This window comes from Zalophus californianus, chromosome 3 (genome assembly GCF_009762305.2).
Source record: "Zalophus californianus isolate mZalCal1 chromosome 3, mZalCal1.pri.v2, whole genome shotgun sequence".
Lineage (NCBI taxonomy): Eukaryota > Metazoa > Chordata > Mammalia > Carnivora > Otariidae > Zalophus > Zalophus californianus.
In genome coordinates, this window is record NC_045597.1 from 104,082,379 (window position 1) to 104,108,794 (window position 26,416).

General features: G+C 35.9%; 1 protein-coding gene across 1 annotated transcript in view; it reads left to right on the forward strand.

Annotated features, from left to right (window-relative positions):
* THSD7B (thrombospondin type 1 domain containing 7B) overlaps positions 1 to 26,416 on the forward strand; it is a 772,830-nt gene that overhangs the window by 443,890 nt on the left and 302,524 nt on the right. The gene's annotated exons all lie outside the window — the stretch shown is intronic.

Below are 26,416 nucleotides of genomic sequence, written 5' to 3' on the forward strand. Positions count from 1 at the left end.
ATATGACGAATAAAAGTACGTATATTTCATGTGTAATTTTATTCTGTAAAGCAAAATCAGAAAGTATAACATTATTAAAATTACTATTACAAAAAACTTTATTTATGCTTCAATCAAGAAATAGGAAAAGGAACCACGTGCTTATAGGAGTTTAATCTTCTAGAGAGTAGAGTCTGTCACCTTTACTCTATAATGTGTGTATTTTACAAATTGTTTCAAAAGGATATTTCTTGTATAAGATAATGAGATGGTGATAAAATACCATACAACCTGATTCTCTGATGGCAAGATCATGAATTAAACTTGTGTAGTTATTACGTTCCCCTCTAGGAACTTACATGAAAGTGGGAGGATTTTGTCCCTTACCTATAGCAGAGCACGGGAAGGTGTTGCTTCACTTTCTCCAGAGCAGTGATTTTCTACCTGTGGTGAATTTGCCACCCCAGAGGACATTTGGCAACATCTGGAGACATTTTTGATGGTAAAGACTGGAAGGCGGGAGGTACAACTGGCTTGGTTCTGGCATGGCAATAGTGCCAAAGTTGAGAAATCCTACTTCTAGAGCCAGAAGTGTAGTGTTAGCTTCACTTTCTCATGATTAAACAGATGGAATTTTAAAATACCTTTTCATTTAAAGGACTAATCAGAATGCTCCCCATATAAATATTTATTACAAACTGTGCTCAGGTTAATAAGCTAATTGGTTAACTGTGTGTATAGCTGTAAAATAATTACAAATGCAATTTAAGCCAGAATCACGCTAAAGGCATTTTTAAAGAATTTGTTTCGATGTGTAGATCCAGAGCAGTTGAGAATTTGCAATTGGATGGAAAATGGTAATGATGACAGCTGCAAAACTGCAAACTCATAATTAAATACTAAAGCACTCAGGCAGATTGCAGATTTGAGAACTCTGCCATCTTACCAGCAACTTCCCTTGAAAGTCCGGGTTTGGGAGTGACCTGAATGGTATAATTATACCGCACGTAAAGAACTATTCTGCGTTTATATTTTGGAAACTGCTAAGTTTAACTTGTATAAATGACATCATTGAAATAATCTAATCAACTGTTAACACAGTTGGCATTTGTTAAGTACACTTTTTTCCTTGTATTATTAGAGGGATAACTTTGTCACTGCAACTTTTTATCTACAAATACTTTTTCTATATGAGGCTATTTCTTCCCCTCAGGCTAACCACTGATATCTGTTGGACATAAAGACCTTCACCTTTCCCTAGTGTCCGCCAACAGTTTCATCATCCCAGTTAATTCTAATTGCTCTGGACCATGGCTTGATCATGATGTCACTTTGCATCAGCCTTGCTGTGTATAGCATGATTAGCTCTTTAGTCATTTCATCTTATAGGTTAAATACGTATGTTAGCACTCCTATCTCCATGACAGAGTTTTCTTATTTCTTAATGGAACTATGAATCAGATTGCTCTCTTCTTGCCAAGGTATAGGGGACATAATTTCCGAGCCAGTCATTAAGACTAGTCTCCTGGGTTTTGGATATTAAGTTGAGTGAATCAGTTGTGGTGCTTCGAATAGAATTTTCTTGCTATTCAAACTTAAGAGCTGCCCTAGTTTTTTGTTTGTTTGTTTGTTTTTGAGATGTGGTGGTGTTATTTTTTTTCTCCTGTTTGGTGAAATATCTCATATCTTTCTTTCTCCCTACCTTTATCTCTCTGTCTCTTTGGCTTAAGTTAACCAGAATTGGTTCTCTCAGTTGCAATTTTATTATTTTTTAAATTTTTTTCAGATTTATTTATTTATTTGAGAGACACAGTGTATGAATGAGAGGAGGGGCAGAGGGAGAGAATCTTCAAAGAGACTCCCCACCAAGCGTGGAGTCCAACTTGGGGCTTGATCCCCCGACCGATGAGATCATGACCTGAGCCTAAACCAAGAGTCGGATGCCTAACTGACTGAGCCACCCAGGACCCCCTCTCAGTTGCAATTTCATAATCTTCAAAACACATCAATACAACAAACTTATTATTCCTGGATTTCATATTCAAAAGAGTGGCATCTCTTTTATTATTCTAGAATTTTCCCAATTCTTAACTAACCATATGTTATTGAGCAGGAAATTCTACAGATTCTACCCCATAGCTCTTCTCTCTCTTCTTACTACTGCCAGTTTAGTTCAAGTCCTCATCACCATCTCTGGACTATATAATAATATTTTCCAAATATCTGCCTCATATTTCTGAACGATTATTCTGGAGTCAATATCTCATTATATTACCACCTGTTTAACATTTTTAGTGCATCCCTGTTTATTTCTGAAGTATGACGTATAGAGCTATTCATGATCTGGCCCCTACTATCATTTCTCACCTTACCTGGACCTACCACCTCCTTTATGTAATTCAGCTATGCACTTAATTTTCTCCAGGGAGTTTGCCTTTTTTTTTTTTTTTTTGCTCAAACTCTATTTTTTTCTGAATGAAGATTATTTTCCCACCTTGTCCTAACATTCTTTCATTTTCTTTTTGTGCTAGCTCAGTTGTTGGTTTACTTATCTTGCTCTTACTGGTAGGCTCTAATTATGTTTTACTCATCTTTGTAACCCTGATACATAGCATCTGGCACATTCTAGGCACCCAGTAATTATCTGGAAGATAGATGACATTGCTCATCTTTTGTTGTGGTCATAGAATTCTAACCAATGCTAGCTTTTTTACTTTTTATTATGGAAAGAGTTTCAAATATACTCTATGTATATATGTACATACATGCACATGTGTATGTATGTATATATATAGACACACACACCCATATTAAATGATTATTAACATACTACTTTTATGTTTCCTTTATTCCCCATTTTTCCCTGCAGTGTCACTGCTGATCCACGCTAACCCATCTCACATGTAATTTCTTAGGTGACCTTACTATTGTCTCCATTTTCTTTACATTTCCTCAGTGGAGTCATGTTAGAATAACAACAGTCTGGGGACACCTGGGTGGCTCAGTCAGTTAAGGATCTGACTCTTGATTTCAGCTCAGGTCATGATCTCAGGGTCGTGAGACCTCATGCTCAGCACAGAGTCTACTTGTCCCTCTCCCTCTGCTCCTCCCCTCCCCTCTCTTTGTCTCTCAAATAAATAAATACAACATTTTTTTAAAAGAAAGATAAACAACTCTCTATTCCAATTAAAACACTAGCACAACCAGCAATATCGTAACCACAAATGTTAAGGAATTGGCTTAAATAAATGACACAATTTATCAATTGAATATTTATTTTTCTATTTTACCTAGTTTATAGTACTATATTTGAATGATAGATTTTTAGTCTTTTTTCTAAAATATATTTAACATACACAAATGCCTACTTTTTTCTTTTCCTGTGTTGCCTTTATAAGATTCCCTTGGGAATTTTGAACTTTGCTTTATATCATGCCCCCATCCCTCAAACAGTACACAAATACCATGGGCAGTAAAAAATATATTAGTTTGAAATAGAACATCTTGCCCTACTGAAATGAAAAAGCCTTTTTAGTTCGTGGAATTTCCATTCTTAATTTCTTTAAGTGCTGATGTTCATGTGACTGTTTCCATTAATACCTGACATCCAAAATATTTTATCTTCTATTGGCCAAGCTGAGTTAGGCTTTATAAATCTGTGCCCCGCATGACTTGACCTTTTTCATTCACTGATGATTGAGTTCTTCCTTTGAATTTTGTTTTAAGCTATATGCTTTATGGCTATCAGTGTCATGGTAATAGCATGTTAACCCAGAACATCAAAAGTTAAATACCATTATCCTCCTGCTGTGAGTGGTTTAAGGTTCTTTGAGAGGATAAATCCATTTGGCATGATTTTTTTTCTTTACACATTTCGTATCACAAATTTTTATGTAACTATTCTCTATTGATCTCTAAGCTCCTAGACTATGAAGAAAATCATGCCAGGGAAACAAAGAAAAAATATATACATAATATTATATATAATATATAATAATATAATAATTTTATATAATATGTATTATAATTATATACCATTATTATTATATTACAAGGAATTGACTCACATGATTATGGAGGCTAACAAACGCCAAGATTTATAGTGGACAAGATAGAGACAACTCAAGAGAGCCAGTGGTATAGTTTAAATCTGAAGGGTAGATGACTTAGACCCAGGAAGAGCCAGAAAGAAACAATGTTCGAGTTCAAACAGGCAGGAAACATTCTCACTTACTCAGTCTTCTTGTTTTATTCAGGCTTTCAACAACTGGACAAGGCCCACCCATATTGGAGAGGTCAATCTGCTGCTTTACTCAGTCTGCCAATACAAATGTTAGTCTCATCCAGAAACATCCTTATGTATACACCCAGAATAAGGTTTGACCAAATATCTGGGCACCCTGAGATCCAGGCAAATTAACACAAAATTAACCATCACAAGTATTTAGTCCCTAGGGGAAAACTCCAGTGACTAGAAATTCTTGGATGGTATGGCTTCCTTGCTCATTGCTTGGGCCATTCTAAGATACTCAGCTATTCCTTAACCATAAAACTCTGACCTTCTTCAAACCAGGTTCCCTGTAACTGGCCTATCAACTTCAAATATTTGACTCATGTTTACTGCTTTGCCTTTTCTGTCTTGATCTCCAGTGAACTGTTTTATTATTATTCCCATAATACTTGGATTGGGCATTCTTGTTAAGATCTGTTGTCTTTTCCAAAGAATTATAGATAGGAAGGTTGGAGGAGATCTCAGCAAATAAGTAGTAGGATGACCCTACTGTCCTGATATCCTTTCCTCTGCCTTTACAACATATTTTAGAGGTAAGCATATTGAGTTTCGCTTGGCAAGATTTGAGACTTTTTTCTAAAGCCACAAATTCCAGGTAAGAAATATGCAGTTATCTTAAGGGGAAAAAATTGACTGCCAAAAGATGAATCCATAAATATGGCAATTTAAATATTTAAAGCCAAGTTCCATCATGACTCATTACCTGACCTTGAAGTTGGTATTGTATATCATTTTCTCCTCTCACATTCTTGGATTGAACCCAAAGTGCCTAACTTCTATAGTACAGACAGTATTCTAGGGCAAATTTAAATTTAATTTAAATTTAAATTTAAATTTAAATTTAAATCTAAACTAATTTGGTGTAGTCTTTATTTACATAACGTGTATAAATATATGACGAACTATAAGAGCTATTGATTTTATTTTGTGCCATTGAAAGGTTGCATTTAGGTTTTTCAGATGAAGAAATCTGAGGACAAAACTAAAAAAAAACAAATTTTAGTGCAACTTTATTAAGATATAGAAAGATTTGGGGAAACATTTTTTATTGAAAAGCAACAACATCCTTTTATCACATTTAAAAAAAATCTAAACTTGTGGCTTAACTGGCTATTAAAAAACATACATATTTTTAACTTTGAATAGTTGCTATTATATCTTATTTTCCTATTCACTATAGGACATTGATTTGGCACAAGTGAATGATAGATATGATTTTTAAACTTTCTCTCTCTATAGATTTGTTATATTTTTGAGAAATTGCTTTTAAACCATAAAACATGATATTATATGCAATCTTTTATGTCTGTTTTCTCAATTGGGCAATAAAACATTGAACAATACTCCTTACAGGAGCATTGCTGTGTCTCACTGTTATGTGCTTGATGAAAAAATATTTTATCTACTTCATGAAATGAAAAGAAGTAGATAAAGTTTGGTTATGATTTTTCAAAAATCTGTTTCATGTATAAAAGTTTCCTCTACATTTTATGTGTTAAAGGAAATCAAATAGGAATCTCATTATAGTTAGCATTTATAAACTTAATGCTATTTTAATTGCTTCTTATTCATACTTGCCCCTGCCCTCTGCAAGTTTCTAAACCATAAGAAAAAAATGTTAATTTATTCCAACTGAAATATCCATACTTATTATAGCAATATCATTTAATCAAATATAATGGAGAATTTAACTTGGGCATGTTATTTTGTAATTTACAAAAGGTTATGAACATTTACAAGCTTGCCTTCCTGCCTTCCTTTCTTCCTTGCTTTCTTTCCTTGAAAGAATTTTATGGTGTGCTATCTCCATTCCATCTACCTATTTAATGACACAGTTTGGTCTGGTGATTATAGATTATAGGATGAGTGTGTGTGTTTTCTATCCAACTGTTGTTCATTAGGACATTTCCATATAGAAAATCAGATTTTCAAAATTAATTACCAATTTATTGTGAAAAAGCAGGAATATGTTGTCCCTGACATGTAATTTATACTGCCTGAAAATTGGGAGATGGGAAATTTATAAGAATTCATGAGGGGATAGCACTGCTCTAATAGAAGGCACATGCTGGGAAAAGGAAAAGTGAAATCAGCCAAGGAAAAACATTCATGCTTGTGATGATGGGTAGCTTATTTGATATTAGAATATGGAAAAAGTAAAGATTGTGGATCAAATGTGTATGGGAAGAAACACTGAAAGAGCTCTTGCAATGACTGAGGAGAGTAGAGGAAAAGACAGGCCAGAGAAGACATAAAAAGCAGAGGACATGTAGAAAAAAGCGTTAAAGCTGTAAAAACCACCTTGGTGTGGAGGTGTGGAGAATAAAGTATATGTGGCTATGCTAGGCATGAACTTATTTGTTGTAATTCTCATGACTGACAAAAGGAATTAAAGTCTTTTTATAATTGGAATTTATAACCTTTCTTATAATTCATAAGGCGGTATGAAAATCTCCCTCCCACTGCCTCTTTAAAAAAATTATTGCACCTGGCACTGCATCACAACTAGCCCATTAATGTTTATTATGGACATTAACCCAGCTGCCCCCAGCTTCCTTTTGAACTGCTGATCCTGCTTTTTTCTTCCTGCTCCTAGGTGACTGGCTCTGGACTCCAGGTTTCAAAATGTTCTTCTGGCTCTCTCAGGCATGATTGTTTGTCAATGCATTCAGTTATTTATTAATTAATACTTAATGGGCACAGTCATATATATACATATATATATGACATATATATATATATCTCATAAGCACCAGTTCTAGATATTAAATACATTAATGAAATAAAAATTCCTTACCTCCTGGAAATTAAATTATAATGAAGGGAAATAGATTATCAACAAAAGAAAGGAATGGTATGTTATGTCAGATGGTAATAAATGTTGGAGGAATATTCATCAGGAAAGAAAAATCAGAAGGGTACGAGTTTGGTGAGGAAAATGGTTTAATTTCCAATATGTTGATCAGGGAAGCTCTTGTTAAGAAAGTGGCATTTGAGCAAATATTTGGAGGAGGGGGGTAGTGAATGATGCTTGTATCTGGGAAATATAAAAGTCCCGAGATAGTAAAGAACCGATTGTATTCAAGGAACAGCAAAAGACAGTGAATCTTGAGCATAAAAGCCAGGAGGAGAAAAGGGAGAGAAGAGATCAGATAGGTAGAAGAGACTCTTGTAAGGACTTTTGATTTTTATTCTGAGTGGAATGGGAAGCCATTGAAGATTTCATGCAGAAGACTGATGTGATCTGACTTACATGTTTGTTGAGTGGATAGTAGACTTTAGGTGGAAGGATCCAACTAGGAAACTACTAAAACCATCCAGGGGAATGATGCTGGTGATTTCGACAAAGATATTATGATTAGAGGACCAAAATGGTCAGATTTTAAATATGTTTTGGGAATTGGGTTGTTGGGATGTGTAAAAGGATTGGAAAAATGTCATGAGAGAAGGATTATCCTAGGATGACTGGAGATACAGTTTTGAGAGTCCTTAGCACATAGTTGATATTTAAACCGTGAGACTGGATGAGATCACCAAGGGAATCCACGTAGCTAGGAAAGAGTCCAAGGACTGACCCAAAACTAAAAGACTGGGGAAATGAGGAGGAGCTAGCGAAAGAGATGGAGGAAAAGAAATCAGTTGTATAGGAGGAAAACCAGGTGAGTATGGAGCCTTGCACACCAAGAGAATGGAATATTTCAAGGAGGAGGAGGGATTGACTGTGCCAAGTATTGCTGGAAGAAGTAAAATGGGTTGGAGAATGGCCTATGAGATGTAACAACTTGGAGGTCACTGTTGATCTTGGCAAGAAGAGTTATATGGAGGTCGGGAGGATTATGAGAGCATGATTGCTGTCAGTTCGAGAGAGGACTGGAGATGGTGATTGGGGAAAACAATAAAAATGAAAAACCTTGTCACAGTGTTTGATGTGAAGGGAATAAAGTAGTGGGGCAGTGGAGTTTATTCATTTATTTTGTTAGTTTCTAACATTTCTAATGTTAGGTAAATGTTTCAGTAGAAAGAGAAACTTATGATGGAGAAAGAGGAAGAAATTGCTGGAAGGATGTTCTGAAAGACAAGAAGAGATGAGTTTTACTTTTTTAATATTTTATGTATTAGAAAATGAGTTAGAAATGAGTTTAGAAAATGAGTTAGAAAATGAAGTTATGGCCATTGAAAAGGAAAATAAAAGTACAGTATAAATTCAGCCTTTTTCCTTCATGAGTTCAACCACGATCTCACTTCTCAAATGAACTCAAAAGTAACTTAGTGTGTATCTCCAGAAATGCATGTGCATATATAAGGCATTTTTTAAAATTCAGATTCATATTACACTACAACCTTTCCACTTTTATTTAATATTAATAATACAAATGCATTTCTGTATAATTATATGTGGAAGCTTTTCATTCATTTTTTAACTTAGGTTTAATTTTTTCTCTGATTATGAGAATTGATATACATTATTAGTAAAAATGTTAGAAAATAAGAAAAAATTCTGTCATATGAAGCAAATACTTCTTTACCTAAACTCACTTCCAAGAGAAAAGACACCTATTAATAATTTTATTCAAAAACATGTTTTATTCTATGTAAATGTAACAGAGAAAAAGAACAAGAATGAATCTGAGAGCTCTGCTTTAATGCAAATGCTTTATTTTAGTTTCAAAAATAAAATTATTTGGTTCTCAAAAATTAAAGTTCAAAAAAATTCAGGGAAACATTAAGAAGTTGAAGTTATTATTGTAATTTTAATTGTGTTTCTTTTTTTAAATTTTTTTATTTTTTTAAATTTTTTATTGTTATGTTAATCACCATATATTACACCATTTGTTTTGGTGTAGTGTTCCATGATTCATTGTTTGTTCATAACACCCAGTGCTCCATGCAGAACGTGCCCTCCCCAATACCCATCACCAGGCTAACCCATCCCCCTACCCGCCCCCTCTAGAACCCTCAGTTTGTTTTTCAGAGTTCATCATCTCTCCTGGTTTGTCTCCCCCTCTGACTTACTCCCCTTCATTCTTCCTCTCCTGCTATCTTCTTCTTTTTCTTTTTTCTTAAAATATGTTGCGTTATTTGTTTCAGAAGTACAGATCTGTGATTCAACAGTCTTGCACAATTCACAGCGCTCACCGTAGCACATACCCTCCCCAATGTCTATCACCCAGCCACCCCATCCCTCCCACCCCCGACCACTCCAGCAACCCTCAGATTGTTCCTGAGATTAAGAATTCCTCATATCAGTGAGGTCATATGATACATGTCTTTCTCTGATTGACTTATTTCACTCAGCCATAAATTTATTTCCATTAATAATAATTGGTGAACTAAAAGTCAGAATGTACCACTGTTGTCTAAATAGCAAACTCAATCTTCCTATAGTTTTGAAATTAATTAACTAATTCAAAGAATATCTATCAAGCAATGACTGTGTGCTAGGCATTATTTTAGGAAGTAAAGATGGAACAACTTCAATGCAAAGAGAGGCCTTGCCTTCATTTTAAAAACAAGAATACAGAGAGTATAGGAGGACCTTTTGCTTGCCTTGTCCCTAGAACACAGCTAGATAATTATCCAATCATTCTGAACACCCAGAAAATTGATCTGAACTCTGAGAGAAGAAATTGCACAACTATAGGGAGAGAAGAGGCCACATGGTGGAAGGTAGGAGGTGCAGTGATATGATTTGGGGAAAAAAAGGAATTGCGGGTGAGGCAGAGGAGAGAGAGCCCTGATCATGGAGAGAGAGAATGAGAGATAAAACAGCACATAGGGGATTTCATGAGAAAAATACTTTCCCAAAACCATTGATGGGGAAAATGAGAGGGGCCGATTACTGCAAGTTTTTACAAGCAGCAGAGCTCAAAGACTAAAGTTTTAAAAGTCTGCACCTTCGTCAGGTGGTGTCTGGCAGGCAGGCCTAGAGGAGCTCCTGCGGAGAAGGAGAGCAGAGGCCCAGGAGTGGACAGCTTGCCCTGAGAATCTCCTGGGTTGCACTGCAAGAGACAGTTCCTCTTGGAGTGCATCAGGAGAGGTGGCACTACTTCACAGGGGACAAAAGAGCCTTTCGGAGCCATTGAGCTGCCCTGTTCTTTAGCTTATGAGCAGAGACACTGCTGAGGGCAACTAAGCTGAGTGCCTGCTTTTTGCTATGCTTTACCATAAAATCCAAGCGCCTGTGCAGTCAGTTCATAAGAGTGCTTTTCTGGGACAAACCAGCACCAGCCACAGCACAGCCAGACCCTCCCCTAGAGGATCAGCACGGTCCATGACACATGGGGTCCCTAAAATTTGTAGTTTTGAAAACTCAGCCCGGCTCCTGGGATAAAACACAGGTGCACTGCCCTGTTGCTAGATGGGCAGACAGTGCCAACACAAACAGGGTGAAGGCAGGGATCTGACAGAAGCCTGCGACACAAGAGGGGAGATTGTTTGCTCTTCTGTGAGGACTACCTGAACAGTGGTGGGAGCAAACTCCCATCTCCAGGGAAGAGAGCAGGCCAACACTATTTTTCACCCCTCCCATCAGCACAGAGGGATATCAGCAAGTGGCACAGTGCCACAGTGGAGGTTTGAGCCACTTATACCAAGCCCTACCCCACTGCACTCTGAAGGGCCTTTTTTTTTATTATTATTGTTATGTTAATCACCATACATTACATCATTAGTTTTGGATGTAGTGTTCCATGATTCATTGTTTGTGCATAACACCCAGTGCTCCACGCAGAACGTGCCCTCTTTAATATCCATCACCAGGCTAACCCATCCCCCCACCCCCTCCCCTCTAGAACCCTCAGTTTGTTTTTCAGAGTCCATAGTCTCTCATGGTTGGTCTCCCCCTCCGATTTTCCCCCCTTCATTCTTCCCCTCCTGCTATCTTCTTCTTTTTTTCTCTTAACATATATTGCATTATTTGTTTCAGAGGTACAGATCTGTGATTCAATAGTCTTGCACAATTCACAGCACTTGCCATAGCACATACCCTCCCCAATGTCTATTGCCCAGCCCCCCATCCCTTCCACCCCCCCACCACTCCAGCAACCCTCAGTTTGTTTCCTGAGATTAAGAGTTCCTCATTTCAGTGAGGTCATATGATACATGTCTTTCTCTGATTGACTTATTTTGCTCAGCATAATACCCTCCAGTTCTAGCCACATAGTCTTTGCAAATGGCAAGATTTTTGATGGCTGCATAATATTCCATTGTAGATATATATACCACATCTTCTTTATTCATTTATCTGTCGATGGACATCTTGGCTCTTTCCATAGTTTGGCTATTGTGGACATCATTGCTATAAACATAGGGGTGCGCATACCCCTTTGGATCCCTACATTTGTAATCTTTGGGGTAAATACCCACTAGTGCAATTCCTGGATCATATGGTAGCTCTATTTTCAAATGTTTGAGGAACCTGCATACTGTTTTCCAGAGTGGCTGCACCAGCTCGCATCCCCACCAACAGTGTAGGAGGGTTCCCCTTTCTCCGCATCCCCGCCAACATCTGTCATTTCCTGATTTGTTCATTTTAGCCATTCTGACTGGTGTGAGGTGGTATCTCATTGAGGTTTTGATTTGGATTTCGCTGATGCCGAGCGATGTTGAGCACTTTTTCATGTGTCTGTTGGCCATTTGGATGTCTTCGTTGGAAAAATGTCTGTTCACGTCTTCTGCCCATTTCTTGATTGGATTATTTGTTCTTTGGGTGTTGAGTTTGATAAGTTCTTTATAGATTTTGGTTACTAGCCCTTTATCTGATATGTCATTTGCAAATACTTTCTCCCATTCTGTCGGTGGTCTTTTGGTTTTGTGGACTGTTTCTTTTGCTGTACAAAAGCTTTTTATCTTGATGAAGTCCCACTAGTTCATTTTTGCCCTTGCTTCCCTTGCCTTTGGCGATGTTTCTAGGAAGAAGTTGCTGTGGCTGAGGTTGAAGAGGTTGCTGCCTGTGTTCTCCTTTAGGATTTTGATGGACTCCTGTCTCACGTTAGGTCTTTCAACCATTTGGAGTCTATTTTTGTGTGTGGTGTAAGGAAATGGTCCAGTTTCATTCTTCTGCATGTGGCTGTCCACTTTTCCCAACACCATTTGTTGAAGAGACTGTCTTTTTTCCATTAGGCATTCTTTCCTGCTTTGTCAAAGGTTAGTTGACCATAGAGTTGAGGGTCCATTTCTGGGCTCTCTATTCTGTTCCATTGATGTGTCTGTGTTTGTGCCAGTACCATACTGTCTTGATGATGAGAGCTTCGTAATAGAGCTTGAAATCCGGAATTGTGATGCCACCAGCTTTGCTCTTCTTTTTCAACATTCTTCTGGCTATTCAGGGTCTTTTCTGGTTCCATACAAATTTTAGGATTATTTGTTCCATTTCTTTGAAAAAAGTGGATGGTATTTTGATAGGGATTGCATTGAATGTGTAGATTGCTCTAGGTAGCATTCTTGAGTGGGAAAGAAAGACCAAGACAACAAAGACTAGAAAAGAATAGAGAACATCTCCAGAAACAGTGACTTTACAGGTAACACAGTGGTACTAAATTCATATCTATCAAAAATCACTCTAAATGTAAATGGACTAAATGCTCCAATCAAAGCACATAAAGTATCAGAATGGATAAAAGCAAACAAACAAAACACGGCCCATCTATATGGTGCCTACAAGAGACTCATTTTAGACCAAACAACACCTGCAGATTGAAAATGAAGGGATGGAGAAACATTTATGATGTTAATGGATGTCAAAAGAAAGCTGGAGTAGTCATACTTATCAGACAAACTATACTTTAAGCTAAAGACTGTAACAAGAAATGAAGAAGGCTATTATGTCATAATTAAGGAGTCTACACAACATGAAGGTCTAATAATTGTAAATATTTATGCCCCCAACTTGGGGAAACCCAAATATATAAATCAGTTAATAACAAACATAAGGAAACTCATTGGTAACAATACAATAATAGCAGGGTACCTTAACACCCCACTTACAGCAATGGACAGATCATCTAAGCAGAAAATCAACAAGGAAACAATGGCTTTGAATGACACACTGGACCAGATGGACTTAACAGATATATTCAGAACATTTCATCCAAAACAACAGAATACACATTTTTTTGAGTGCATATGCAGCATTCTCCAGAATAGATCACATATTCAGTCACATATCTGGCCTCAACAAGTACAAAATGATTGAGAGCATACCATGCATATTTTTAGACCACAACACTATGAAACTTGACGTCAACCACAAAAAAAAAAAAATTTTGGAAAGCCCCAAAATACATGGAGATTAAAGGAAATCCTGTTGAAGAATGAATTGGTTAATCAGGAAATTAAAGAAGAAATAAAAAAGTACATGGCAGCCAGTGAAAATGAAAACACAACAATCCAAAACCGTTAGGATGAGCAAAGGCAGTCCTAAGAGGGAAGTATATAGCAATACAGGCCTTCCTCAAGAAGGAAAAAAGTCTCAAATGCACAACCTAACCTTACACCTGATGGAGCTAGAAAAGGAACGGCAAATAAAGCCTAAAGCCAGCAAAAGAAGGAAAATAATAAAGATTAGAGCAGAAATAAATGATACAGAAACGAACAAAACAAAACAGTAGAACACATCAACAACACTAGGAGCTGGTTCTCTGAAAGAATTAATAAAATTGATAAACCCCTAGCCTAGCCAGGTTTATCAAAAAGAAAAGAGAAAGGACCCAAATAAATAAAATCATGAATGAAAGAGAGGTTGCAACCAACACCATAGAAATACAATTATAAGATAGTATTATGAAAAATTACATGCCAACAAATTGGGCAATTGGGAAGAAATGGATAAATTCCTAGAAATTTACAAACTACCAAAACGGAATCAAGAAGAAATAGAAAATTTGAACAGACCCATAACCAATGAAAAAATTGAATCAGTAATCAAAAATCTCCCAACAACAAAAGTCTGGGGCTGGTTAGCATCCCCAGGGAATTCTACCAGACATTTAAAGAAGAGTTAATAACTATTCTTCTCAAATTATTCCAAAAAATGTAAATGGAAGGAAAAATTCCAAACTCCTTCTGTAAGGCCAGCATTACCTTGATTCAAAACCAGACAAAGACCCCACTAAAAAGGAGAATTATAGGTCAATGTCCCCAGTGAACATGGATGCAAGAATTCCCCAAAAGATACTAGCAAATCAAATTGAACATTACAATTAAAAGAATTATTCACCATGATCAAGTGGGATTTATTCCTGGGCGGCTGGGATAGTTTGATATTTTCAAATCAATCAGCATATTATACCATAGTAGTAAAAGAAAGGATAAGAACCATACGATCCTTTAATAGATGCAGAAAAAGCATTTGACAAAGCATAGCATCCAAACCTTCAACAAAGTAGGGATAAAAGGAACATACCTCAACATCATAAAGGTCATATGTGAAAGAGCCACAGATAATATCCTCAGTGAGGAAAAACTGAGAGCTTTTCCTCTATAGTCAAGAACAAGACAGGGATGTCCACTCTCACCATCGTTTTTTAACATAGTACTAGAAGTCCTAGTCTCAGCAATCAGACGACAAAAAGAAACAAAAGGCATCCAGATTGGCAAGGAAAAAATCAAACTTTCACTATTAGCATACAACATGATACTCTATTCAGAAAACCCAACTCTACAAAAAAATTACTAGAAATGATACAAGAATTCAGTCGAATGGCAGGATATAAAATCAATGTAGAAATCTGTTGCATTTCTGTACACTACTAATGAAGAAGCAGAAAGAGAAATCAAGGCATCAATCCCATTTACAATTGCATCAAAAGCCATAAGATACCTAGGAATAAACCTAACCAAAGAGGTAAAAGATCTGAACTCTGAAAACTATAGAACACTTATATGGAAGAAATTGAAGAGGACACAAAGAAATGGAAAAACATTCTGTGCTCATGGACTGGAAGAATAAATATTGTTAAAATGTCTATACTACCCAAAGCAATCTACACATTTAATGTAATCCCTATCAAAATACCACTAGCATTTTTCACAGAGCTAGAACAAACAATCCTAAAATTTGTATGGAACCACAAAGACCCCGAATAGCCAAAGCAATCTTGAAAAAGGAAATCAAAGCTGGAGGCATCACAATTCCAGACTAAAAGCTATATTACAAGGGTATCCAGCAGAAGCTGGGTTCTTTATCAGAGTTAAACACATAACCTGGCCCAGGAGCCACCAAGCTATAGGTGGATCCACGGGGAGGTAGAACAGTTGTAGACTTAGCTGCTACTTCATGCCAAGGAAGCAAGTCAGCAGGTCAGCAACAATTGTTGACCTACAAAATGTCTGTTGCTTCTCATCCCTCTTTCAAATCCCTGGAAATCTTCCTTGAGGCCCACTCTAACCTGAAATATACAAGTAAGGGAATTCTGGGAAATGTCCAAGCTTCTGGGAAATTAACTGAGTTAACGTGTTATAGAACACATACTCTTTTAGGTAGCCTATTTTTGTGATGTTTTATTTCAATTTCTCCAAACTTATGAGATTTCTTTTTAAATTGGACTTCTAAAATTTTACAAGAATTTGCCAGTGTGTTTTATCATCACCAACATCGTCATTCTCATCTTCATCTATATAGTTGTTTTCATATTGTTTTGTTATTTTAGGTTTTTCTCGATAGTTTGTGGGCAAAATGTACATATTTACATGTATCTTCAGTGAAGAATTTATATTTTATTATTTCTATGCTTTCTATCCTTTTTTCTGTGATATTTTTAGACTTACATATATATTCAGTATTTATCTTCTGTAGCTTACTTTTTTCTCTTGTTGTCTCTTTCTTTTTCCCTTTGATTTTTTTTTAATTTTTATTGTCCAGATCTAGGATATGGTTTTTAGCCATGTATATTCTATTTTGTAACATGTTTACTGAATGTTTGTAAATACCAATGATGTTATTTTTTTAATTCTGATAATTCTTATTTTCTGATTGTCCCTTTTTCAAAAGGCATTAAAGGAAGACATAGGTAGATGGATAGATAGAAGAACATAATATGTTCAAGTAACAACCTTTTTAAAAAATGATGCAATGTCCTCTTAAGTCTTTGAAAACAGGAATACTTTAAATTTTCCGCTGCAATCTTCATTATCTCTGTTCAACTTTTTTTTTTTCCCCTCTATTAAGCTGTCAGTTTTCCTCATTTGTATGTCTTGGGATTCTTGGTCGTTCATTTATATTTACAGTTGAAGGACTAGTTTGAAACATGGAACATGGGCTTCTGCAGCAGTTTTACAAAATGGGCATATCCCCTAGAAGGGAAGGATTAATTTAGGATTAGCAGTTCTTTCAGGTTTAACAACACAGGCAGACCCTTAAGAGTTCGAATTGCCTTTTTGCCTTTGATGTTGGTGCTCCCAGCAGTCCTGTGAGAAGCTCCTTTTTTAGCCCTCCTACCAAAGACCACCTTCAATCAAGGTAACTCCCAGATCCTGCATGACAACAGGGGGCAGTAGGTGATCTCAAGCAGGAAAAAAACAAGACAATAAACTTTCTAGGAACATGTCTTCACAACCCATGAATAAGAAGAGGAAGCTGCTCTGAATCAGTAGCGATTTTTATTTCATCTGGAATCCAAAGGTGGTGTTCATTTACCTTCTAAAGACACACATGTATTAGAAAATATGAGGAATTCTTAATCTCAGGAAACAAACTGAGGGTTGCTGGAGTGGGGGGGGGTGGGAGGGATGGGGTGGCTGGGTGATAGACATTGGGGAGCGTATGTGCTATGGTGATCGCTGTGAATTGTGCAAGACTGTTGAATCACAGATCTGTGCCTCTGAAACAAATAATGCAATATATGTTAAGAAAAAAAAAAGAAGAAGAAGATAGCAGGAGGAGAAGAATGAAGGGGGGGAAATCGGAGAGGGAGACGAACCATGAGAAATGATGGATTCTGAAAAACAAACTGAGGGTTCTAGAGGGGAGGGGGTGGGGGAATGGGTTATCCTGGTGATGGGTATTAAAGAGGGCGCGTTCTGCATGGAGCACTGGGTGTTATGCACAAACAATGAATCATGGAACACTACATTCAAAACTAATGATGTATGGTGTTTAACATAACAATAAAAAATTAAAAGAAAAAGAAAAGCCATGAAAAGGCTCTGGATAAATTTCAGCTTTATTTATTGGAGTGTGGAAATGGGAATGCCAAGTGCCAAATGTGAAATGTGTCCCTAAAAAAGGCTATCAGGTATCCACTTGTAGGAAACCATTTGCATATTTTCATGAAAGGTAAAAATAATCAATGGTCATGTACCACTGAAGATCTTTTATTATTCTGTGCGGATTAGGATATTGCTAGGCATAAACTGGATTTATGTTGCATAAACACAAATTATACTTTTCTGAGAGTAAATTGTAGGATTAGCATGTATTGTAGGGCTAATCATTCTTGACTTCAGTGTCCTTATCAGAGGATTCCAGAACCTGACCAGCAGGAATGTTCCTTTCTGGGAACTCTGATGGAAGTCTTAGAGCTCACTCACAGGAGCTGCTACCACCTGCTAGCAGGAGGAAAACTCTTTTGGGAATGGTTGCCAAGTAGGGCAACTATTTCCTATCATGCAAGCACTTTGTCATTCTATCCCCGCTGTCTCATCTGATAAACACATGTGATGTACCTACTATAGAGGAAAGAATGGAAGCTTCCCATTATCCTTTCCTCCAGGTGTTAAATTAACTTTGTATTGTTCCTCCCACCTGCCCCTACAATGTTGCACATATGTGCACTCACACTCACAAACTCAAGACACAACCCCAGCCATGGTGGAGAGGGCTCTGTTCTATCAGAGCTCCAAGCAGAAAAAATCAGAGAGAAACAAGGGAGCAGGCATTTTTTAACAGTGTATAATGAGTCACTTTACTGGCCCTGAGCTTTCTGGTCAGGTTCTAGATCAGTTTGTTTTCTTCTTAGGCCTCTTTCATCTATGAATAAAGATCTAGCAGAAATGATTCTCTTCTTTGAAGTCCTAGAGGAGCTTTACAAGTGATGGAGTACTATTATATATAACAGCCACATTTAAAGAGGCTTATTTTGGATTTCATTAAGAATCATTCTGAATAGTTGATGTATCCTAGCCCTAAATTGTCCAGTAGCACACATTAACACAGAGTTGTCAAGGTACAAGTATCAGACAAGCAACTTCTTTTTTTTTCGCTTGTTTTATATATTTATATAATTTTCTTAGTTTCTAAAGTATGATATTCTTTGTAACTTTAAAAATATTGTATATATTTATATTTAAATCCCATTGTTACACAGAATTCTGTGAGAAAGTAATATTACAAATAGTGCCTGTAATCTCACCGGCCTAGGAAAACTCCTAATTAAATTTTAGCAAGTAACCTTTCGCACATCTTTTTATAAATGCATATACAGAAACATGCCTTTTTTAAAAATTTCCTAATAGTTCCTAATAGACATTTCTGAAGTCCTTTTTAATTGGTGCAAAGCTACTGATTATATGCATGCTTCACTTTGTGGTAATTAATTTATTACTGACTGATATGAAGGTGTTTCTCTATCAGAAACAGCAATGAATAACTTATCCACTTTTAATTTTACGACTTACTTCTACATGTAGAATTGTTGGGTCAGATATCATGTATCTTTAGAAATTTTAGTAAATACTTCCAAATTAGCTTCTGAAATATAATATTATTTTATTCTCTCAATAATAGTATAGCACAGTGCCTGTGTCCTCACTGCTTTGGCTAATGCTAGGTCTACTCAAGACTGTTAGTATGGGTTGATTAAAATGGATAAGAGATAACATGTTTTTGTACCATTATTTCTTTGATTACTATTATTTCTTAGCCAATTATATTCCCTTGTGATTATTGCCTCTCAAGGTTCTTTGTTTTTTTATGGCTGTTTGTCTTACTGTCTTTTCTTATAGTTTGAGAGAGTTCTTTGATATATTATGAATAGTAAACTTTTATTTGTCATATATTTTTCAAGTACGTTCCCAGTCTGTTATTTATCTTTTAACCTTGTTTAGGACTTTTTATGTGTTTTTAAAAATTATTGGACAGGGCTCAGGGATTGATACTCATAATTTTTAAACATTTTCTGGTGGCATGTCTGTCAGATTTTACCCTGGTTTCTAGATTTGGTGTTATATTAGAAAAGTCCCTATATCCCAAGCTTATAAAAACATCTACCTATACTTTTGCTGTTATATTAAAATTATTTAAATTTAATTATTGTATTGAGTTGTAATATATTTGGGGTAAAGATTGAGAGATTGAATGTTTTGTTTTCTAAGTAGCCAGCCAGTTATCCCAGCTACTTCATACTTCATGATTTGAAAAGCAGCCTATCAAAATTTCCCATGTAAGGATCTGTTTCTGAGCTCTATTTTCTTTCGATCCATCTACTCACATATTACCAATTCCGCTGTTGTGACATTCCTCGTTTTGTAGTATGTTTTAACATCTCCTAGCAAATTGTTCCCATTGTACCTTTCATTTTAAGAACTTTCTATATTCTTCCATGTGAATTTTTGAATCCTTTATTAAGTGTTTATTTTGACTTTAAAAACTTGGTATTGTATGCATAACCTTTGATATCATCTTAGAATTAGTGCTTGAGTAAAACATATTACCTCAGAAGGATAAATCTGGTGGAAATATATTAGCAATTATAGCAAAGAGGTATTTATTTTCATGGATGTGTTAGAAGTTATAGTGTTCTCTTAGGCTAAATGGAAGGAGAAAAGATTACCACAAATGGTAGCTTCAAGGGAATCCTTAAAACTAAGAAGCTGTAGGATATGGTAAAGATTAAATCATTTTAACAGAATGTTACAGTCTTCATTTCTGTGCTAAAAATAACCTCTGACACTTAGCCAAAATAACCAACCAACCAAACAAAAAGTTATTAAGAATTTACTCCAGCAGTATTCCTGATGGGCTTATTCCTCTCTTCCCAATTTTTCATGTAATATTTCTAATGTATTGGGAAAAAAATCTAAGTTCACAGAAGTCAGTCATCTAAGTAAGAACTAATTGGTATGAAGAAACAGTGATCAGGTTTGTATGTTTCTTAACTTGATTGAAGAAAAGGATAGGTAGAGAGATGAACCAATGAAAGAAGTAGAATTTTATAATCACTGAGTGTTGTTAACATTATATCAATTTATTACTCTCAGTGGATAATTAAGGCTTTTTAATTCTCTGACTTGGCAGGTTCTGACATAATCAGTATTTCAAGAGTAGAAGTAAAACCATAGGGGGAAAAGTCTCTGGAATTTAGAGTATAAATTGAAATAATTTATAAATGTAATTCTTATTCATAATATTACATTGATCCTTGAATGCAGTTGACAGTTTGTCCCAGGTGATGTTTATATGTAAATTTTTTCTATATCTTAATTTTTTCCCTTTATCTTTGCAGAATATTGATCAAGCATTATTTTTATCTGTAAAATGACATTGGCCTACATAGCAATTTTCTGATCTATTTTTATTTTTCCCAAACATCTGTGAGCAATCATTTGTAGTCCTTTCATACAATAGAATATTCTTTTAAAAAAATTATTTATTTATCTGACAGAGATAGAGAGACAGCTAGAGAGGGAACACAAATGGGGGGGTGGGAGAGGGAGAAGCAGGCTCCCTGCTAAGCAAGGAGCTGGATGTGGGGCTCGATCCCAGGACCCTGGGATCATGACCTGAGCTGAAGGCAGATGCTTAACGACTGAGCCCCCCAGGCGCCCCATACACTCGAATATTCTTTATGAATGGAAGATGTTCAAATAATATTTATTGACTATTGTGTAATGAGCCTTTTTCGTGATATGGTGTGACTGTATTTTCTGCAATTACCTGCTTATAGAGGTACTTTATGAAATATGGTAACAGGACTACTTATTCTAGAGGATCAAATGATGTCAAGGCCAAAAAAAAAGGACTCTAGAACATTCTAATCAAATACTTTTATAGTTTATCACAAGTGTCTCCAGAAGGTAAAATACTTTTACTGACTCACAGCACTTCAGCTCTGAAAAGTATCAATCCTGGGTTACATGTAGCTATACCTTGATGGAGTTCTAAGTAATTAATATTAATTGCATCCTGTAGGTACATCATATTTTTGTCTTCTGTAAACCAACTTTATTAGTCAAGATTGTTTTCATTACTATAACAGAAAATATAACAAACTAGGCTGATTGAAAAAAGATGGAACTTATTATTTTACATAGTTCAAAACTCTAGGGTGTGGATTGTGCATCAAACATGACTGAATTTGAGAATTCAAATAAGGTCATCAGAGCTTGAGTTTCCTTCTTGGCTCTACGTCCCTGTGTATTGGCTCCATTCTCTGGCTGTCCCCAGGCATGAGGGAAGTACCTCTCCACTTCAGGCCTAACGACCACAGGACAGTGAGGACTTCTGCTTTGCAAATGGTGTGGCAAATTGAGGTTTAATGTCCAGATTTAGAGTTATGTCCCTGAAACAGTCAATATGACTCTCATAGGTTAGCTCCAAGTCCTGCACCCACCAAAGGAGATGTGAGATGGAGTCAAGCCTACCTCAAATACAGGCCTACCTCTTTTATTGTGTTTTGATTTATTTTGCTTTGCAGAGATTGTTTTTTACAAATTGAAGATTTGTGGCAGTCCTGTGTAAAGCATTTGCTCCCTTTCTGTCTCTGTGTCACATTTTGGTAATTCTCATGATATTTCAAACTTAAACATTACTATATTTGTTATGGTGATCTGTGATCAGTCATTTTTGCTATTGCTATTATCATTGTTTGGGGCCACCATGAATGGCACCCATACAGACAGCAAACTTAGATGTTGTGTGTGTCCTGTCTGATTCACCCACCAGCCGTTCTGTCTCTCCCTCTCTCCTTGGGCCTTCCTATTCCCTGAGGAACAACAATACTGAAATGAGGCCAATTAATAACCCTAGAGTAGCCTCTGCATGTTCAAGTGAAAGGAAGAGTCACAACTCTCTCACTTGAATTTTTTTTTGAAAATTCCTTCCCCTAATGATGTGTAAGTAACATACAATGTTATATTAGTTGATTCAACAATTCCATACATTACTTGTTGCTTACGACTATAAGTGTAGTCACCATCTGTCACCATACAATGCCATCACAATGTTATTGACTATATTCCTTATGCTGCCCTTTACATCTCTGTGCCATATTTCTTTTATAACTGGAAGTTTGTACCTCTCAATGCCCTTTATCTATTTCACCCATTCCCCTACCCCCTTCCCTCTGGGCAACCACTAATTTTTTCTCTGCATTTAAGTGTCTGTTTTACTTTTATTTTTTGGTTTGTTTGTTTCTTCGTTCATTAGTTTTGTTTCTTAGATTCCACATATAAGTGAAAACATATGGTATTTGTCTTATTCTGATTTATTTCACTTAGCATAATACCCTCTAGGTCCATCTCATGTTGTTGCAAATGGGAAGATCTCATTCTTTTTTATGGCTTAGTAATATTCAATTGCATATATATACCCATCTTTATCCATTCATCTGTTGATGGATACTTGAGTTTCTTCCATATTTAACTATTGTAAATAATACTGTTATAAGCATAGGGATACATATATATTTTTGAATTACTGTTTTTGTTTTCTTTGGGTGAATAATGAGTAGTGCAATTACTAGATCATATGGTTTTTCTATTTTTAATTTTTTGAGGAACTTCCATATTGGTTTCCACAGTGGCTGCACCGGTTTACATTCCCACTAACAGTGCATGAGGGTTCCTTTTTCTCCATATCCTCGCCAACTGTTGTTCTTTCTTATGTTTTTATCCTAGCCATTCTGAGAGGTGATATCCCCTTGTTTTTATTTGCATTTCCTTGATTATGAATGATGTTGAATACCTTCTCATATGTCTTTTGGCCTTCTGTACGTCTTCTTTGGAAAAATGTCTATTCAGGTCCTCTTGCCCATTTTAATCAGATTATTTTGGTGTTGACTTGGATAAATTCTTTATGTATATTTTGGATACTAACCCCTTATTGGATATATCACTTGCAAATATCTTCTCCCATTCTGCAGGTTGCCCTTTTGTTGGTGGTTTTCTTTGCTGTGCAGAAACTTTTTATTTTGGTGTAGTCCCAATAATTTATTTTTACTTTTGTTTCCCTTGCCTGAGGAGATGTATCTAGAAAAATGTTGCATAAGCCCATGTCAAAGAGATTACTGTCTGTATTTTCTTCTGGGATTTTATGGTTTCATGTCTCACATTTAGGTCTTTAATCTGTTTTGAGTTTATGTTTTCGTATGGTTTAAGAAAGTGGTCCAGTTCCATTCTTTTGCATATGGATGTCCAGTGTTTCCAGCACCCTTTATTGAAAAGACTGTCTCTTCCCTACTATATATTCTTGCCCTATTTGTTGTTGAGTAATTGACCATATAATCATGGGTTTATTTCTGGAGTAGTTTTTTCCATTGATCTACATGTCTATCTTTGTGCCAGCACTATACTGTTTTGATTACTACAATTTTGTATTATATCTTGAAATCTGGACTTGTGATACCTTCAGCTTTGTGTTTCCTTTTTTTTTTTTTAAGATTTTATTTATTTATTTGAGAGAAAGAAAGTGAGAGAGAGCATGAGCAGGGGAGAGAGGCAGATGGAGAGGGAGAGGCAGACTTCCCCACTGAGCAGGGAGCCTGTTGCGGGACTCTGGGATCGTGACCTGAGCTGAAGACAGACGCTTAACCAACTGAGCCACCCAGGTGCCCCAGCTTTGTGCTTCTTTCTCAAGATTGCTTTGGTTATTTGGGGTCTTCCGTAGTTCCAAGCAAACTTTAGGATTACTCGTTCTAGTTCTGTGAAGAAAAATGTTACTGGTATTTTGATAGAGATTACATTCAGTCTGTAAATTGCTTTAGATGGTATGGACTTTTTAAGAATGTTGGTTCTTCTAGTCCATGAGTGTGGAGTGTCTTCACATTTGTGTGTGTCATCTTCAATTTTTTATCAATGTCCCAGGTCACAGGTCTTTCACCTCCTTGGTGCAGTTTATTCCTAGGTATTTTATTTTATTTTTTGGTGCAATTATAAATGGAATTGTTTCCTTAATTTCTCCTTCTGCTACTTTGTCATTAGTTTATAGAAAAGCAACTGATTTCTGTATATTAATTTTGTATTCTGCAACTTTATTGAATTCATTTATCAATTTTCATAGTTTTGTGGACTCTTTAGGGTTTTCTATATATAGTATCATGCCATCTGTAAATAATGACAGTTTAACTTCTTCCTTATCAATTTGGAGGCCTTTTGTTTCTTCTCGTCTGATTGCTACATTTGGGACTTCCAGTATTATCCTGAATTGAACTGATGAAAGTGGATATCCTTGTTTTTTTCCTGATCGTAGGGGGTAAGCTCTCAATTTTTCACCATTGAGTATGATGTTAGCTGTGGCTTTGTCATATTTGGCCTTTATAATGTTGAGATATGTTCCCTCTAAACACATTTTGTTGAGGGCTTTAAACACACTTTATTGAGGGCTTTTGTCATGAATGGATGTTCCATTTTGTCAAATGCTCTTTGTCTACATCTATTAAGATGATCATGTTTTTCTTCAGTCTTTTCTCTTAATGTGATGTATCATAATGATTGATTTGGAAATATTGAACCACCCTTGCATCTCTAAAATAAATCCTTCTTGATCATGGAGAATGATTTCTTAATGTATCGTTGAATTTGGTTTGCTAATATTTTGTTAAGGATTTTTGCATTTATGTTCATCAGAGATATTGGCCTGTAGTTTTCTGTTTTTGTTGTCTTTTCTTTCTGTTTTATAGTTTCCTTTTTTTCTGTTTTTTAGTATCTGGTTTCAGTATCAGGGTAATTCTGCCCTCATAGGATGATTTTTGAAGTTTTCCTTCCTTTTCTATTTTTTGGGATAGTTTGAGAATGGGTGTTAACTCTAATGTTTGGTAGAATTTACCTGTGAATCCATTTGGTCCTGGACTTTTATTTGTTGGGAGTTTTTTGATTATTGATTCAATTTCATTACTAGTAATCAGTCTGTTCGAATTTTCTATTTTTTTCTCATTCAGTTTTGGAAGATTATACATTTCTAGGAATTAATCCGTTTCTTCTAGGTTGTCCAATTTGTTGGCATATAATTTTTCATAATATTCGTTTATAATCCTTTGTATTTCTCTAGTGTCAGATGTTATTTCTCCTCCTTCATTTCTGATTTTATTTATTTGAGTCCTCCTTTTTTTTAAAATTGAGTCTTGATAAAGTTTATTAGTTTTGTTTATCTTTTCCAAAGAAATAGCTCCTTGTCATTGATCTGTTCTATTGCTTTTTTAGCCTCTATTTCATTTATTTCTACTCTAATCTTCATTTCCTTCTTTTTGCTAGGTTTGCATTTTGTTTCTTTCATTTTTTTCTAGCTCCATTAGGTGTAAGGTTAGGTTGTGTATTTGAGACTTTTCTTGCCTCTTGAGGTAAGCCTGTATTGCTATACACTTCCCTCCCAGGACTGCTTTTGCTGTGTCCCAGAGATTTTGGACCATTGTGTTTTCATTGCCATTTGTCTCTATGTATTTTTTTTTTATTTCCTCTTTGATTTCTTGGTTGGCCCATTCATTGTTTAGTAGCATGTTGTTTGGCCTCCATATATTTGTGTTCTTTCCACATCTTTTCTTGTAATTGATTTCTAATTTTATATTATTGTAGTCAGGAAAGATGCTTAATATGATTTCAATCTTCTTAAATTTACTGAGACCTGTTTTGTGGCCTAACATGTGATCTGTTTTAGAGACTGTCCCATGTGCACTTAAAGAAAATGTGTATTCTGTGGCTTTTGGATGGAAAGTTCTGAATGTATCTGTTAGGTCCATCTGGTCTAACGTGTCATGCAAAGCTACTGTTTCCTTGTTGGCTTTTTGTCTGAATGATCTATCCATTGATGTAAGTGGGGAGTCATGTCCCCTAGTATCATTGTATTACTGTCAAATATCTTCCTTTATGTCTATAAACAATAGCTTTATGTATTTGAGTGCTCCTATATTGGGTACATAGATATTTGTAATTGTTATATCTGTATTACTCCCTTTATCACTATGTAGTGCCCTTCTTTGTCTCTTGTTAGTGTCTTTGTTT